Genomic DNA, 16,355 nt, shown 5'->3' with positions numbered 1-16,355 from the left:
GCGCGTCCGCGCGGGCAGAGCCGACCCGGCGCGGAGCCCGGGGAACCTTTGGCGAGTGCGCCCCGGCTGACTCAGGTCCAGGCAGGCGCGCCCGGGCTGAATCAGGCGCGCAGAGCTGGGGCCGCACGCCGTTGGAGGCAGGGTCATGGCCACACAGGCCGGCACCGGACAGGCGCCTCAGGATTGAGACAGGAGCGCGCAAGCGGCTCACCGAGACCAAGCAGTGGGCAGAGGTGTGGCGGCCCCCGGGCCGCGTCCGCTGTTCTGGAATAAGCTCCTCATCGGGATAGACAGGCAGGTCCAAACAGCAGGTCCCGAATGAGCCAGGCGGTGAACTGGGCAGTAGAGGGCGGTGGACACCCCCCACCCCATCATTCGAGTGCTCACTGAACACTGTTACTCAGGCACTGGACTCCTGCCGACCACCCCTGCCGACCCCCGCCGCTCGAGGCCGCACCCACCCCTCCAGGAGGATGCTTTTAGGTTCCCAGGTCAGCCAGTCGTGATCCCTCAGGTGGAGGTGAGACTCTTCTGGAGGGTGGAGCCTGGCACCTGTTCTCAAGTGTGTGTGTGTGTGTGTGTGTGTGTGTGTGTGTGTGTGTGCGCGCGCGCGCGCGCAAAGGGAACACACAACCCACAAGTTAATCAGCTCACTATGCAGATGGGGGAAACTGAGGCCCAGGAAGCCAGAGCCCTGAAAACTAAGTGTTTCCTGTGGAGCATGTCCTCCACCTTGTCTTAGGCCAGCGAGGTAGGTGTTAGTGGTATAGCCCGCAATTGTTTATGGTAAAAGACACCATATTCAGGTATCTGTCACCTAACTTAAAAAATAGGTCCAGCGTGAAGCTTCTGGGGCTGGGAGGGAGGGATGAGGGAGAAAGGGGTTAAAGGGTGTAAGAGATGGTGGTGGGGAAAATAAAAACAGGCCAGTGTGTATATTTAAAGCCCTCCAGCTTTACAGCTTCGTCGCCTTAGCTTGAACGAGTGGCCTGAATTTGGGTCTAATTGTGTACATCATACCTTTGATTTTTTTTGGGGGGAGAGGTAGTTATCACCTTTGTATGAATCTCTAAATAATATATTGTGTAGTTTAGTTTAAAAATGTTTTATGTACATTATCTTTTAACATCCACATCTATTGTCTGTGTCCCTATAATGGTATTTTACTACCATTTGAGGAATTTCATGCTAATGATTTATCCATTCTCCTGTTGTTGGATGTTGTGTCTAGGATCTTTTTCTGTTACAAAGAGTGTGCTTTGGGTATTCTTGTACATGTCTTTTTTTTTTTAAAGACTTATTTATTTATGCAAACAAGAGCTGGGGTACAGGCCAGAAATCCGGGGGGGGGGGTGAGAGGACCCACCAGAGACAGAGTGGGGAACAGAACAGGCAGACTGACTGAAATACACTGTTGAGGGCAGCAGCGGGCGAGACAGGAGAGGTCTGCTGCACCATGTGGGTTGCTCTCTGGCCGGCCGGGGATTGAATGCGTGTTGCAGAGGCTGTGAATTGCTTCATAGTGCGGTGTTTAACTCCTTGCACCACCAGGGAGGTCCCTCTTGTTCGTGTCTTAATGCAGTTGGAGAGTTGAGGAAATTTACCCTCAGAGATGCAGAAAGGTGAAATCCCTCACCCAGGGTCAAGGAGCTGGTGGAACTGGAATTCACACAGATCTCCCTAAGGCAGACCAACTCCACACTGACATCTGCTTGTTCTGTGGGAGGCCACAGACAACCCCCGGAGCCAGCTAGTTCCTATTTTGTTGCCTGGTCATTTTTGAAGACCCAAAATTGTCCCTCCTCCATGGGGCCCTACCCCCAGGCCCAGCAATCCCAGAGGCCGGCTGGCTAAGGAGAGAGGGATAAACAAGGCCTGCCAGTGCCACTCACATGCCCACTCCACTCCTGCTGAGCTCTGTATGCTGCTCCCCTGCTCTTCACAACAAGCCCTTTATAGGCGAGAGAAGCTTGGCGACGGCAGGCATTTACTCATTGTAGTAACTACCTCTAAGACAGTAAAAATATTAAGTAACAAGTCCAGGTTAATAATCATCATGATGATAAGTCAACCACAGCGATATAATGCTTCTAGTTTATGGCGTACCCACTAGGCGGCAGGCACTGTGCCAGCTCCTTGCAGACACTTCCAGACACTTCCAGGCCTTTGCATCTGCTTCTTCCTTGGCCCGGGAGCGCCCTCCCCTCCTTCCCTCCAGACAGCTGCCCAGCCAATTCCATTCATCTCTCAGATGATGTCACCTCCTCTGTGAGGCCTGCCTAGACTCCTTGGATGCTGAGTTGCTTCCTACATTGCCCTGTCTGTGTCCCTAAGAGCTGGGTTATACTTCCTGCCTGGAACCTCTCCTGGGGCCAGAACGGGCTGGGACTCTGCCAGTGCTCCAGGCCCATTGCTGCCCAGTCCTGGTGATGATTCACAGCTCCGTGCCGTGCCCTCCCTGAGTGAGCCGCAGTCTCACTGCTTTCCGGCTTGTGAAGGAGACTCTTTCCCCAGACGCTGATTCTCCAAAGAATCCAGGGCTGCTCTGGGGAACCCCTGCTCCGTGTACAGCTGGATTTGACAAACCTTGGCCCCACTCCCAGGAACCCTTTGGATCTAATGGTGCCCAGTCACGCTCTCCCCCCTGCCTCTTGCCCATTTATCTGGCAGCTGGGCGTGTCACCTTCCTTCCTGGAGCCTGCCTGCTCTCCTGCCACCTGCCTGTGCCTGGCCAGCCTGGGTGAGGTTGGCAGAGTGGCAGGATAGGGCGCCCTCAGGGTGGGAGCAGGGGAAGGCTGGACAAACAGGGTTCCAGGGATTACCTTGGCTTTAAGTTTCTCCTTTGGGCAACTCAGGCTGTGGAGGACACGGGAGCTAGGTCACCACCGAGGAGGGTGAGTGGACTGCCCGGAAGACTTAGCAGAGAGGCTACAGCGGCCAAGTTCAACAAGGTCTCCTAGAAGTAGAGAAAGAGTCAGGTTCCTTCCATGTTTTGAGGTTCCCGGTATCTTAAAAAAAAAAAAAAAAGAAAGGGCTATCATGATAGTTCTCCCGTACAAATATTGAGGTATGTTTTATTTTTTTTTTAAATTATTATTATTTTTTTTTATAGAGGCATGCTTTATTTATTTATTTATTTGTTTGTTTGTTTTTGTTTATACATGCACTGGGTACAGTCAGAAGCGCGGGAGGGTGAGAGAATTCACCAGAGCCAGAGCGGGGAGCAGAGCAGGCAGAAGGACCGAAGTACACTGCTCAGGGGAGCAGCGGGCGGCAGGAGAGGTCTGCGCGCCATGTGGGACCCTCCTCTGGTGGCCGGGGAGCAGCCGGGGATCGAACCGGCGCCGCAGAGGCTGCGGGCAGCTTCGCAACCCAGCGCTCAACCGCTGCGCCACCGGGGAGGCCCATATTGAGGTATGTTTTAAATAATAGTTGAAGAAATTAATTCTTTTCATCGTGTATTCAAATGCAGGGCAATATATTTGGACTATTGACAGGATAACTGGAGGATTTGTTTTAAAAATATTGTATTTCCTTAGCAAATTGACAGATTCTAGGGCTGGGGCAGGGAAAACGGGGGGGCCTGGAGCATCTTGTGGTGTCAGGGTTATAAAGTGCACCAAACCGAAAGGATAGGGGTGTATCAGAGGGAACCAGGAGCCAAAGCATGCCAGTGACCAAAGCTACAAAAATAGAGCAATAAAACAAAGAAGGAAGTATTAGATAGTAATCCACATGCTAACATTCATATCCATGAGTACATACTGGTAGAAATAAATTATTAAAAAATTGATTTATTTATGTATTGAATAAATAACCGCAGGAGGAGAGACAGATCCTTACTAAAGAATTCCAAGTAGTGTGTATTTATTCTCCTCCCTCCAGGGTGGAGCTGAATTATCTCCTCCTCTTCCCTTGAATGTGCCCTGGATTTAGGGCTGGCTTCTAAATAATAGAGTAGGGGAAGGGAGAACTGTGATTTCATGGTGGAGAAACCTGGCAGATACCAGCTTGACCAGATGATCAGGGTTAATTTACATCCCCAGGAGTGAGTCAAGTGGATATCATGTACCCCCGATGTTACGTGAGGCGAAGGGCACTTCATGTCTGTGGTTTTCTCCCCCCAAATCCACAGTCCCAGAGACAAACATGAGGCTAACCAAAATTGAGGAAAATTCTACAAAATACCTGACCAGCACTTCACAAAACTGAGAACTGCCTCATGCCGCGTGGCAAGACAGACGCCACCCCAGGCCAGAGGACACTAGGAGACAGGCCAATTAGATGAGGAGTGTGTTGGATCCTGAAACAGAAAATGCATTCGTGGAAAAGCTGGTAAATGCAAATCAGGTCTGGACCTTAGCTAACAGAGCTGTACCAACATTGGTGTTTTTAGTCTTGACAAATGCCCCATGGTGGTGTAAGGGAAAAGTGAAACCAGGAGATGGTATGTGGGAGTTTTTTGTGCAATCTTTGAAACTCTTCTGTAAATCTAAAGTTAATTTAAAAAATATATGCCTCATAGGTGGTATGTTCACTACAGAACCACTGTGTTTGTTCAGTTCTTTTTTTTTTTTTTAAATATTTATTTATACAAGAACCGGGGTACAGGCCAGACGCGTGGGACAGTGAGAGGACTCACCAGAGACAGAGTGGGGAACAGAACAGGTGGATTGACTGAAATACACTGCTGAGGGGAGCAGCAGGCGAGACAGGAGAGGTCCACTCCGCCATGTGGGTTGCTCCACAGCCAATGGGGATTGAACCGGCGCTGCAGAGGCTGCGGACAGCTTCACACAGCTGCGCTCAACCGCCTGCGCCACCAGGGAGGCCCTGTTCAGTTCTATTGCTGAATTCCGTGTCTGAGTATAATCCCATGTGGAGAGTGTGTCTGAAGTCTAAACTCGGGGCCTCTTTGTCTATGGGGCGCTGGTCAGCTGGCTCTCCCGACTCCCTCCTTCCCATTGCCTTTGCCCTGCTCCCCCTGCTCCCTCTTTTGTGAACGTTGAATGATCACTTTCTGGACTGTTAGGGCTGGAAAGCCCCATAGAGACTGATTAACCCGAAACCTTTGTTTCACAGATGAAGAGATGGAGAGAGTGAGGGACTTGCCTCTGACTACACAGTAGGTTACCTCAGGCAAAGTGAGCCTGGGATAGCCAGGCTTTCCTCCTCCTGGCCCCAACGCCCACCCACTCAGGCAGGTGCTCCGAAGCGCTGGTAACTTACTTGAGGGCCAATAAAGGCAAAGCCTGATTCAAAGAAAGGGTAGAGCCTCAGGTGTCTGGGAGAGGACAGTTACAGGGGAAGTTCTCCCTTTGACCTCACTGTGCACTCCCTTACCCAGTGAGTCCCACTTGGTTTTGCAGATCCAGGAAGAGGTAGAGTCTGAAAGTTGGAAAAAGATTGAGTCTGCGTCACCCCCACTGTCCTAACCCAAAGCTACTGCAGTAACAGGGCCAGAATTCTGTAAAGCCCTAAGGGTGTGCAGAAGGACTGGGTCCCCAGATTTGAGGCTGAACTCTCCCAAATCTCTACTGGGGTCCAAAACTTTGCTGATATCCTCAAAGCTGCTGGAGAAGCCACTGGCCTTAACCCTCACATGGAGGGTATGTGCTGGGCTGAGGTGGCCCGGCTGCTGAGTGTTCTCTGGTAGATACTCATCCCTTTTGCCTGGGCCCCCCCGCTCCCCTCACTGTCTTCCCACATGGAACTGTAATATTCTGGGGCACCTCACTGTGGCTTTTTGAAGACAGATGCCTGGGACAGATGTTAGTAAATGCTTGTGAATCAATGCACGAGTGAGCCGGGATGTTTCCAGGTATGTTTTGCTGTGAACCTCTTTGTTGCATCCTCTTAGCCAAATTCAGCTCAGAGATGTCTCTTCATATTTGAGAAAGGCAGTCAGAGGCCCGGGAACTTGGAGCTTGAGATTTACCTGCAGTCTCCAGAGAACTGTGAAGCATCAGATGGGAGAAGAGAACTGGCAGCTGGACCTGGATGTGCTTGCGTCTAGGCTAATTCTAACCACAGTCAGGAGCTTGCTGTGACCGGGCTGACGTCAGCTCACATGGGCCCATGGGCACCCACAGCTGGGTTTGTCATCACGACCAGCTCACAATATCCTGGAGATTGCTCATGTGCAGTTCACATGCTGGTTAGAAGCTCTGATGGACAGATCAAGATATCACTGGCGAATAAACATGCCACAGAGCACTTGTTGATTGACTCTCCAGCACCCTTTGCTCAGATTCCCCCTTCCTATTAGTGCTGGGGATTTCCCAACCATGTGATCTGGTCAGAAATGACCCCATTTAAGGGGTGGGGCCAAATTGGCTTGAGCATACCAGAATAGCTCATTCTCTAGACAGTAGTAATTGGCCAGGTAAAGGCACATGACCCAAATCAGGCGAACCAGAGTTCGAGTCTCAATTTCAGGTCTTTGAGCTAACTGGGTTTCTTGCCAATCACAAGTGAGAAGAGAGTGGTGCCAGGAGCTTCTGGAAGCCACCTTGTGACATATCAAGAAGGCAGAGCCAAAAGACTGAAAGAACACGGGGCCTTGGTTATAGCTGCTGGATTGAGCCTTGCCTGAAGTTAGTGCTAGTTCTAGACTTTTGGACTATGTAAGCCCATAAATTCTGTCCCTCACAACACCAAATATCCTTTATAATGGTAATAATAGTTACTTAATAATTACCTAAGTACAGTTTAGGAGATAATCTTACAAAAGATGAGGTCTGTGGGAATGGTTTGGAAATAATAAAACAGACTCTCAGTAGGGGAAAGGTCAGCAAACTGGAAATCTAGTGTATGCTGGGTGATCTGACATGGGGTCAAACTGAGGGCCAGAGAGGTGATGAGGTTTTAATGTCTCCTTAAGTTCTCCTGACTCTCAGTCCACTAGTTCTTGATGTTTAATGATAATCACTGGAATGCTTGAATTTCTGTTCCTCCCCTGTGAAAATTATCTATACATGTTTTTCTCTCTTCTCATGTCTGTTTTTCCAGGAGGCAGAGAAAGAATAGATATAATCCTCTTTCTTTTGCAAATAGGGAGGCAGAAGCCCAGAGAGGCTTAATGATTTGCCAAGGTCACACAGAAAGCTGGTGGTAGAACTGGTGGTCCCAGAGGCCAAATGTCCTGAATGTCATTTAAGGTTCAGTCCCTTCTACCTGTTCTGGCTAGCACAAGCTAACCACCTCTGCCGCCATTCAAGTAGGAGGAAGAATAGAAGCATGGCAGAGTTCCTTCTTCTGGCCATGGTCCTCAGCTTTGAGAACAATGGGACTTTGAGTTGTACACAGCCAAGGAAGTGATGTTGGGGGTCCTTCTTCCCAACTTTGGGAAAACCAAGGTTTGGGAGGGCCAGAGAAAACAGGAGAGTTTTGTCATCAGAGTCTCCAAAAGGGAGGTCAACCTAGAGAGATGGGGATCTGTGTGCATGAGATTCTGTTTTCATAATCCTTGTGACCCCAGCTCTGATTTTTCCCCATTCCCTCAAAGGTTCTGTGGCTCCCCTACATTTTCAGTAGTCATAGGGCTGATGGGCACAGCTGCTCAGGTGGTGCATTGCACAAATTGGATTATGATCTGATTGTCGCCCCCTGGATGTGTGCAGGTCACAGCTTGCACCACCATACACAGTATGCCTGGTTATGCATTTCTCCATGTTTGGACATTTGAATTGTTTTGACATCAGTCAAGTACCTTCAGTTCCCTTTTTGAATAGAAAAAAATGCTCATCATTTTTGCAAGATAAAGATGTTTGAGAAAATTTATTTTTGGTCAGATGATCCCAAAGATTGTTTTAGAAATTTTGTAGTTAAGACTCATGATTTTTTTTTTTAAAGATTTATTTTTATTTATACAAGAGCTGGGGTACAGGCCACATGTGCGGTAGGGTGAGAGGATTCACCAGAGACAGAGAGGGGAGCAGAAAAGGCAGACGGACCAAAGGCACCACTGAGGGGAGCAGCGGGCGAGACAGGAGAGGTCTGCCTCGCCATGTGGGATTCTCCCTAGCCGGGCGGCAATCAAACCAGTGCTGTGGAGGCTGCAGACAGCTTCACAGCCCCGCACTCAACCCCCTGCACCGCCAGGGAGGCCCAAGACTCATGATTTTTAAAGGCTAGTTTTGACCTTTTTCCTATTTATTAAGGGATATCTACTGTTTAATGTTTTTTAAAGGTAATTTTATGAAGAAAAGCAAGATTTATAGACAAATGAATTAAAAATATTTTGTCAGGATTGGTTTGGGGATTGAAGGATACTGAAATGATCTCTGTAGATTGAAATTATAATTATACCTGCTATGAATTATATATACAAACAAGGTCCTCTATACATGACAGTTTAGAACTAACTCATACACCTTCTGCTTCTTTTTTGTGATCTATTTAGTTATTTTAAAAACAAATTTTGTGCTTTCCAAACGAAGAGATAAGAGAAGAGATATCATCTTCTCAAATAACCCATTTCAGGTATGAATAGCTGTTATTTCCAGAACATGAAAAGCTAAAATGGCTATACTTTCTCTTTTTAGTGCTGGTTTTTGAAGTACTAGACATCTTGATGTTCTACATGAGATTTTTTTCTTTTTGAACAGGTGATGTATAAACAATGTAAAAGGTTCATAAGGGACAGGTATGTTTACAGTGGGACTGAAATCTCCCCGTGGTCCTTAAAGTGTTTCTGCTCAGAAACAACTCGAGTTAGCACTTTCTTATGTATTTTTCCAGATAGAATCTATGCATCTTCCAGCAAATATTTGCACATACATATTCTGCTTGTTTCTCTCTATTTTTATACAAGAGAGGTCCTTTATACAATTGACTACACCTCGCCTTTCTAAACCTTTGAGGTAATTCCAATCAGTACATGCCATGTTACCTCATTACTAGAAAATATTTAGCTGAAAAATATTCCATGGTTAGAATGGGCAGTAAGTTTTGGATGGATAGACCCCTTGGGTTGTTTCTGATCCCCAGCTACTACAAACGGTACTGCAGCGTAGACCCCAGCCACTCACCACTTTGCAACTGCAAATACATAGTAGGATAAATGTGTCTCTCTGGGTCAAAGGGTGTATTCCTTTGCTAGGGCTGCTGTAACAAAGTACAAACTGACAGGTTAAGCAACTGAAAGGTATTGTTTCCCGGTGCTGGAGGCTGGACATCTGAGATCAAGGTGTGGTTCATCTGAGAGCCGTGAGGGAGAACTGTTCAGCCCTCCCCAGTGCTTTTAGTGGTGTTCCTTGGCTAGTAGATGCATCGCCGAGTCCCTGCCTTGATTTCACATGACATTCTCCTTGCGTGTGTCTCTGTCCAGATGTCCCATTTTTATAAGGCTACTAGCCATAGTGGAGTAGGAGCCCATCCCACTCCAGAAGGACTTCATCTTAGCCAGTCACATCTGTAGTGACCGTATTTCCAAATAATGTGACTTTCTGAGGTACCTGGGGTTAGGATTCAGCATAGGAATTTGGAGGGGACACAGTACAACCCATACCAAAGAGTACAGGAGCACTGACCTCTGGAAGAATATCCCTCGATTGCTCTTCCTAGAGATTGCACCTCTACCTCCCCAGAGCAGTCGTGGGAAAGACCTCATCACCACAGCCCTGCCTGCACACTGGTCATCAGGGTTTTTTTTTTTGGTGACCAAATATATGAAGTTTGTTGAAACTGACTAATAGTTTAAGAAAACACTAAGAAATCTCTTTCACTCCCATAGGTCTAGGAAAATATTTAAAGAGCTGGCACATGATTGGGGTTGGAGCTTTAAAATTAGGAGCCCAAGGGGTACTCTCTAGTTTTGCTGACTGAAAAGTAGTATGTTACAAGGTCGGACAGCACCACAAGACAGCAGTGAGTATTTCAAACAGTGATATTCTTTTTCTTTCTTTCCTTCTTTTTTTAAGATTTACTTATTTATGCATAGAAGAACTGGGGTACAGGCCAGAGATGCGGGGGTGAGAGGATTCACCAGAGACAGAGTGGGGAACAGAACAGGCAGATTAACTGAAATACACTGCTGAGGGGAGAAGCAGGTGAGACAGGAGAGGTCTGCTGCGCCTTGTGGGTAGCTCCCTGGCCGGCCAGGGATCAAACTCATGCGGCAGAGGCTGCGGATTGCTTCATAGTGTGGTGCTTAACCCCTTGCACCACCAGGGAGGCCCTCAAACACTGATATTCTTTAACCAAGGGGTTTCCCAGTCTCCACACCATTGACATTCTGGATTGGATTCTTGTCTGTGGTTTGGCGTATCCTATGCATTGCAGGATGTGTAGAGCATCCCTGGCCGCCACCCAATCCCTCCTCTATGACGCCAAAAGTGTCCCTTGGCTACAGAATCACCCCTGTTGAGAACACAATTGGAATTTAACAATTGCAATGTCGTTTTCTAGCACTGATATTATTGCAATTTAATGATAAATATGAAAGACCATTAAGTGTATGAGTAGCATGATCATGCTGTGAAGTATTAGGCAGTCACCAAAATAAAACATTAACTCATCAAGCAAGCAAACAATTACAGTGGTCTCGTGCCTCTGGGGTACATGAATTGGCTCTCAGGTGATTACAGGTAAATGTTCTCAGCTCCCAAACTCTCTGACCCCCTCATGATCAGTTTGTGGTTGCTGGACTTACCTGGAAGGGAGCTCTGTGGAAGCCTAAATTCCTCTCTGGGTGATAGGTGGTAGAGGCTGAAGTCTGTCCACAGCCAGACGACAGGAAGGAGTGAAGCATTAGCCCCCCCAGGCATGTATCAGGGATCCAAATAAACAGGGGACAAAGCCAGGTTCTTTCCAGGTCAAGTTACACACACTGAGACACTGGAGAGCAAGGACACGCTACAAACCTTTGTATTTCCTCCCTGTGTACATTTTCCTCTTGTCACCCCACCCTTTAGGCACACAGTTCCCTGGCCATCAGACATTTGATCTTTACCCATGTAATGGATGAACAAGAGTTTCTTATTGTAGTCTAACCTATATCACTTTTAAGTGAGGATGAAGCTTCTTTTTTCATACATTTGAGACTGATTTGCATCGTCTTTGTGGCCAGTAGTTTATATCCTTGGCCTATTTTCCTACTGAATTATTGATTTTCTATCCTTATGGATTGTAAGTGCTCTTTAAAGACAAGGAAAATTAGATCTTTGTGATATAATTCAAATAGTCTTTTCCTGGTAAGTCAGTTGTCGTTGACTTTGTATATGATTTTCTTCTTTTTTTAAATCAAAAGATCTATTTTTATCATTGTTTATTTTGCCACCAACAACCCTTCTATCCCCTTGTCTCTTCCTCCCAGCCCCCTCTCTTTTAACCTCAGAGCTCTCACTGTGTTGATTAGTGTTCACTAATTTTTGTCAGCATTTTATTTTGTCAAATCATCTGTTATGTAAATGCCCAGTATTTGTCTTGTCACTCTGACGTGCTTTACTGCACATGATTCCCTCCAGCTCTTTCTATATGACTGTAAATGGCTGCATTTTGTCTTTCTTTATGGCTGAGTAGTATTCCATTTTGTGGAATATTCTTGATCCAATTATCAGTTGATGGACATTCAGGCTGTTTCCATGGCCTAGCTATTGTAAATAGTGCTGTAATAAACATTGTAGAGTATGTAGTTTTTTGAGTTGGTGGTTTCGTGTTCTTTGGATCAATGCCCAAGAGTGGGATGGCTGGCTCTTACACTATTTCCAGTTTCCTTCCCTCCATTGTTATATTTTTAAAAAGAATTATTTATTTATGCATACAAAAGCTGGGGTACAGGCCAGAGATGTGGAGGGTGAGAGGATTCACCAGAGACAGAGTGGGGAGCAGAATAGGCAGATCTACTGAAAGACACTGCCGAGGGGAGCAGCAGGCAAGACAGGAGAGGTCTGCTGCGCCATGTGGGTAGCTCCCTGGTCTGGGATCAAACTCATGCTGCAGTGACTGCTGATAGCGTTAGAGTGCTGGGACTTAACCCCTTGCACCACCAGGGAGGTCCCTATGTAAAAGCTTTTTAACTTTAATCCCAATTGTGTGTTTTATTTCCCTTGCCATAGGTGTTGAATCCTCAAAACATCTTTATCATCAGTATCATGGAACATATTGCCAATAATTTCTTTTTTGTCTTTTTTCCCCCCTGGCCTCTTAACTGTCACCATAGTCTCTTGTGCTCTTCCCTCCCCTTTTGGTTTCTCTATATTCCTCCTATAAGTGACAACATCCAATATTTTTCTTTTTCCTGATGACTTATTTTGTCTTTTTTTTTGCCAATTATTTCTTTTATGTATTTTATTGTTGCAGGTCTTATGTGAAAATCTTCAATCCATTTAGAATTTATTTTTGTGTATGGAGTTAGAGAATAATTTATTTTTTATTTTTGTGTATGGAATTATATATAGAATATAGTATGTGGCTTCATTCATTTATGTGTGGTCTTCTAGTTTTTCCAGTACCATTTCTTTTTTTTTTTTTTTTAAATATTTATTTATTTATTTATACAAGCACTGGGCACAGTCAGAAGCGCGGGAGGGTGAGAGAATTCACCAGAGCCAGAGCGGGGAGCAGAGCAGGCAGAAGGACCGAAGTACACTGCTGAGGGGAGCAGCGGGTGGCAGGAGAGGTCTGTGCGCCATGCGGGACCCTCCTCTGGTGGCCGGGGAGCAGCCGGGGATCGAACCAGCGCTGAAGAGGCTGCGGGCAGCTTCGCAACCCAGCACTCAACCGCTGCGCCAACGGCGAGGCCCTCCAGTACCATTTCTTAGAGATTCTCCCCCATTAAGGTCATTGCTGATATATCATCGATTAGGTACTGATATGTATGTGGATTTTTTTCTGGGCTTTTGTTTCTGTTCTTTTGATCCATGTATCCATTTTTATGTCCATACCATATTGTTTTCAGTATAGTTGCTTTATAGAAAAGTTTGAAGTCAGGTAACTTGTTACTTCCTTTTCTCCCCTTTGTTGTCAGGATTGCTTTTGCTGTTGGAGGCCTTTCATGGCACCATATAAATTTCCATATTTTTTTGTTCAATTTCTTTGAAAAATATTGCTGGTATTTTGATGGGGATTGCTTTCAATTTTTATATTACTTTAGGCAGAATAGTTATTTTGTTATATTAATTCTCCCCAGTCATGAGCATGGGCTGCCCTTCCATCTCCTGATATCTCTAAGGCCTCTAATAACAGAGTTCTCACGGTAGAGTCCTTCACCTTCTTGGCTAGGTGAATGGCAAGGTATTTGATTCTATTTGCAATTGTAAATAGAGTTATTTTCTTTATTTCTTCTCATTCATTGTGTATAAAAAGGCTACAGATTTTTGTTTGTTGGTTTTGTAAACTGCCACTTTGCTGTATTCATCTATTATTTCTAGCAGCTTTTTGGTGGGGTCTTAAGGATTTTCTATATGTTGGGTTGTAGGAAAACTCATGCGTTTGGGCCTCCCCTGGTGGCCCAGCGCTTGAGCTGCCCGCAGCCTCTGCAGAGCCAGTTCGTTCCCTGGCTGCTGGCGAGGATCCCACGTGGTGTGCAGACCTCTCCTGCCGCCCGCTGCTCCCCTCAGCAGTGTACTTCATCAGTCTGCCTGTTCTGCTCCCCGCTCTGGCTCTGGTGGATTCTCTCACCCTCCTGTGCTTCTGACTGTACCCAGTGCATGTATAAATAAATAAATAAATCTTTAAAAAAAAGTCATTACGCATTCAAAGAAAAAATTTTCGACAACCCAATGTAACATCCTATTGTCTGTGAATCGTGATAATTTCACTTCTCTTCTGACTCAGATTTCCTATCTTTGTATTTTGGCCAAAGCTGCTAATACTAAGTGAAGCAGAAGTGGTGACAGTGGGCATCCTGTGTGTTCCTGATCTTAAGGGGAAAGCTTTTAGGTTTGCACCATTGTGTTATGTTGGCTGTTGGTTTATAGTATGTGGCCTTTATTATATTGAGGTATATTTCTGTTCTCATCTTGTTTAGAGTTTTCATCATAAACTGGTGCTGAATCTTATCCAGTGTTTTCTCTGCATCTATTAATATTAAATGATTTTTTATCTTTTTTGTTGATATGATGTACTATGTTGATTGATTTATGTATGTTCAAACACCCTTGCATCCCTGGGATAAATCCCTCTTAATCATGTCACATAATTTTTGTGCTGTATTATCAAATTTGCATTACTGGTGTTCGTTGAAGATTTTTACATCAGTGTTCATCAGGGATATTGGTCTAAATTTCCTTGTGCTATCTTTATCTGGTTTTGGTATTATAGACAAACAGATCATGTTTTATGGTTTTGGGGTTTTCTGTAATACTTAAAAAGGCTGTCTATGCTAAGACTATGATAAATTCTCCTATTTATTTCCCTAACATTTATGGTTTCCTTTTTTATGTATAGGTTTCTTAAGTCTATTGGAGTTAAGGAAGGGTAAGGGAAAGACCCAATTTTGTTATCCTGGTGGACACTTGGTGCCCCAACAGCATTTTTAAAATTATATGAGAGAACTGTGAGCAGATGTAGTAAGAAGTGTGTAGATAGGGGGTATTTACAGAAGTGTTTTCATTAAAATTTCCCCTACTAATTTGTATTTTAGCATCCATTTTTTTAAATTCTTTTTTTTTTTTTTTAGATTTTATTTCTTTATTTATATAAGCACTGGGTACAGTCAGAAGCACAGGAGGGTGAGAGGATTCACCAGAGACAGAGTGGGGAACAGAACAGGCAGACAGATGAAACACACTGCTGAGGGGAGCAGCGGGCTGGGTAGGAGAGGTCTGCGCTCCATGTGGGACCCTCGCTGGCAGCAGGGGATCAAACCAGTGCTGCAGAGGCTGCAGGCAGCCTCGCAGCCCAGCGCTCAACTGCTGCGCCACCAGGGGAGGCCTAGCATCCATTTTTAAAAAAAGGCTTTTTGCTTTAACCAGTGATCCATTATGGGTATAGAATATAAGTTTTTTATTACAATAAAAATAATTAAAAGCTTTTTTAAAAAAGATGTATTTATGCATTCAAGAGCTGGTGTACAGGTCAGAGGTGCTGGACCTGAGAGGATTCACCAGAGACTGGTGGGGAGCAGAACAGGCAGATGTACTGAAATACACTGCTGAGGGGAGCAGTGGGGTGACAGGAGAGGTCTGCTGCGCCATGTGGGTAGCTCCCTGGCTGGGATGAAACTTCTGCAGCAGATAGTGCTGAGACTTAACCCCTTGTGCCACCCGGGAGTCCCAGTTAAAACTTTTTCAAAGGCAAAGCTACCGCAGGGGCTGGTCACATGCAGTCAAGTGATAAAAGGACTGTGTAACTGTGAATCCTCGTTGATAAGCACTCAGTCTCTCCAACAATGCCCATTAAAAAACTGATAAATAAGTATTTATTAGTTGATTAAGATACTGGAGTAGGGCCTCCTTGGTGGTGCAAGGGTTAAAGTCTCAGTGCTATCAAGCTATCTCCAGCCACTGTGGCATGAGTTCGATCCCTAGCCAGGGAGCTGACCCACATGGCGCAGCAGACCTGTCTCCTGGCTGCTTCCCTTAGCAGTGTGTTTCAGTTAATTCGCTTGTTCTGTTACCCACTCTGTCTCTAGTGAATCCTCTCCACCCCCACCCCCTGCTGGCACCTCTGGTACCCCCCGCCCCCGTACCCCAGCTCTTGTACACATAAATAAATAAAAAAATAAAATCTTTTAAAAAATGGGAATAATAACAAGGTTTTGTAGGTCCTGAAGCTTGTGCAGTTGCAGGGGTGGGGGCTCTTAAAAATGACAGATGTAAAGTGCTTCCCCTACAGATCTGAGAAGGGCTTTTTTACTTGATTAAACTCCATTAGCTTCCCAGAGCCATCTTAGGGCTGCAGGGAGTATGAAAATCTGTGATGTTTCTAAATCATCTGGCACCTGGGTTGGGCGTGGTGTGTGTGATTCCCAGACTACAAGCTCAGGGTGTAAGGAACATGCCTTTCTTTACATATTGCAACCTACCTAAAGCCCCTCACTCCCACTGAGCTGGCAAACACTTCCACTGTAGTCATTCTTGAAGTCTTTAATCTGTCTTGCTGGGAGCAGAATCAAGGCATGGGGTGAAGGAGGGGTCTGCTTTTCTGTGATCATCATTTGTCTTTGATCATCTGTTCACATGAATCACGGCTGAGGGTCTGGTATCCCTTTCAGAAGGTCTCCCTGGACTTCAGCCTCGCACGCCTACTGATCCGTGCATAGGATATGGGTACGGGTATCCTTGAGGGGTGTCACAGATTGCAGTTCAGCAGCCTGGATGGACACGGCTATAGGTGGGCCAGCTGCTCCGCTTTAGGCCATATCAGAGAACCTGAGAGGACTGTGGCTAAAAGCATCCCATTGGGTGCCA

The sequence above is a fragment of the Talpa occidentalis genome, unplaced genomic scaffold (genome assembly GCF_014898055.3).
Source record: "Talpa occidentalis isolate TD23 unplaced genomic scaffold, MPIMG_talOcc4v2.1 talOcc4.9, whole genome shotgun sequence".
Taxonomy (NCBI): domain Eukaryota; kingdom Metazoa; phylum Chordata; class Mammalia; order Eulipotyphla; family Talpidae; genus Talpa; species Talpa occidentalis.
This window is presented reverse-complemented; position numbering follows the sequence as displayed.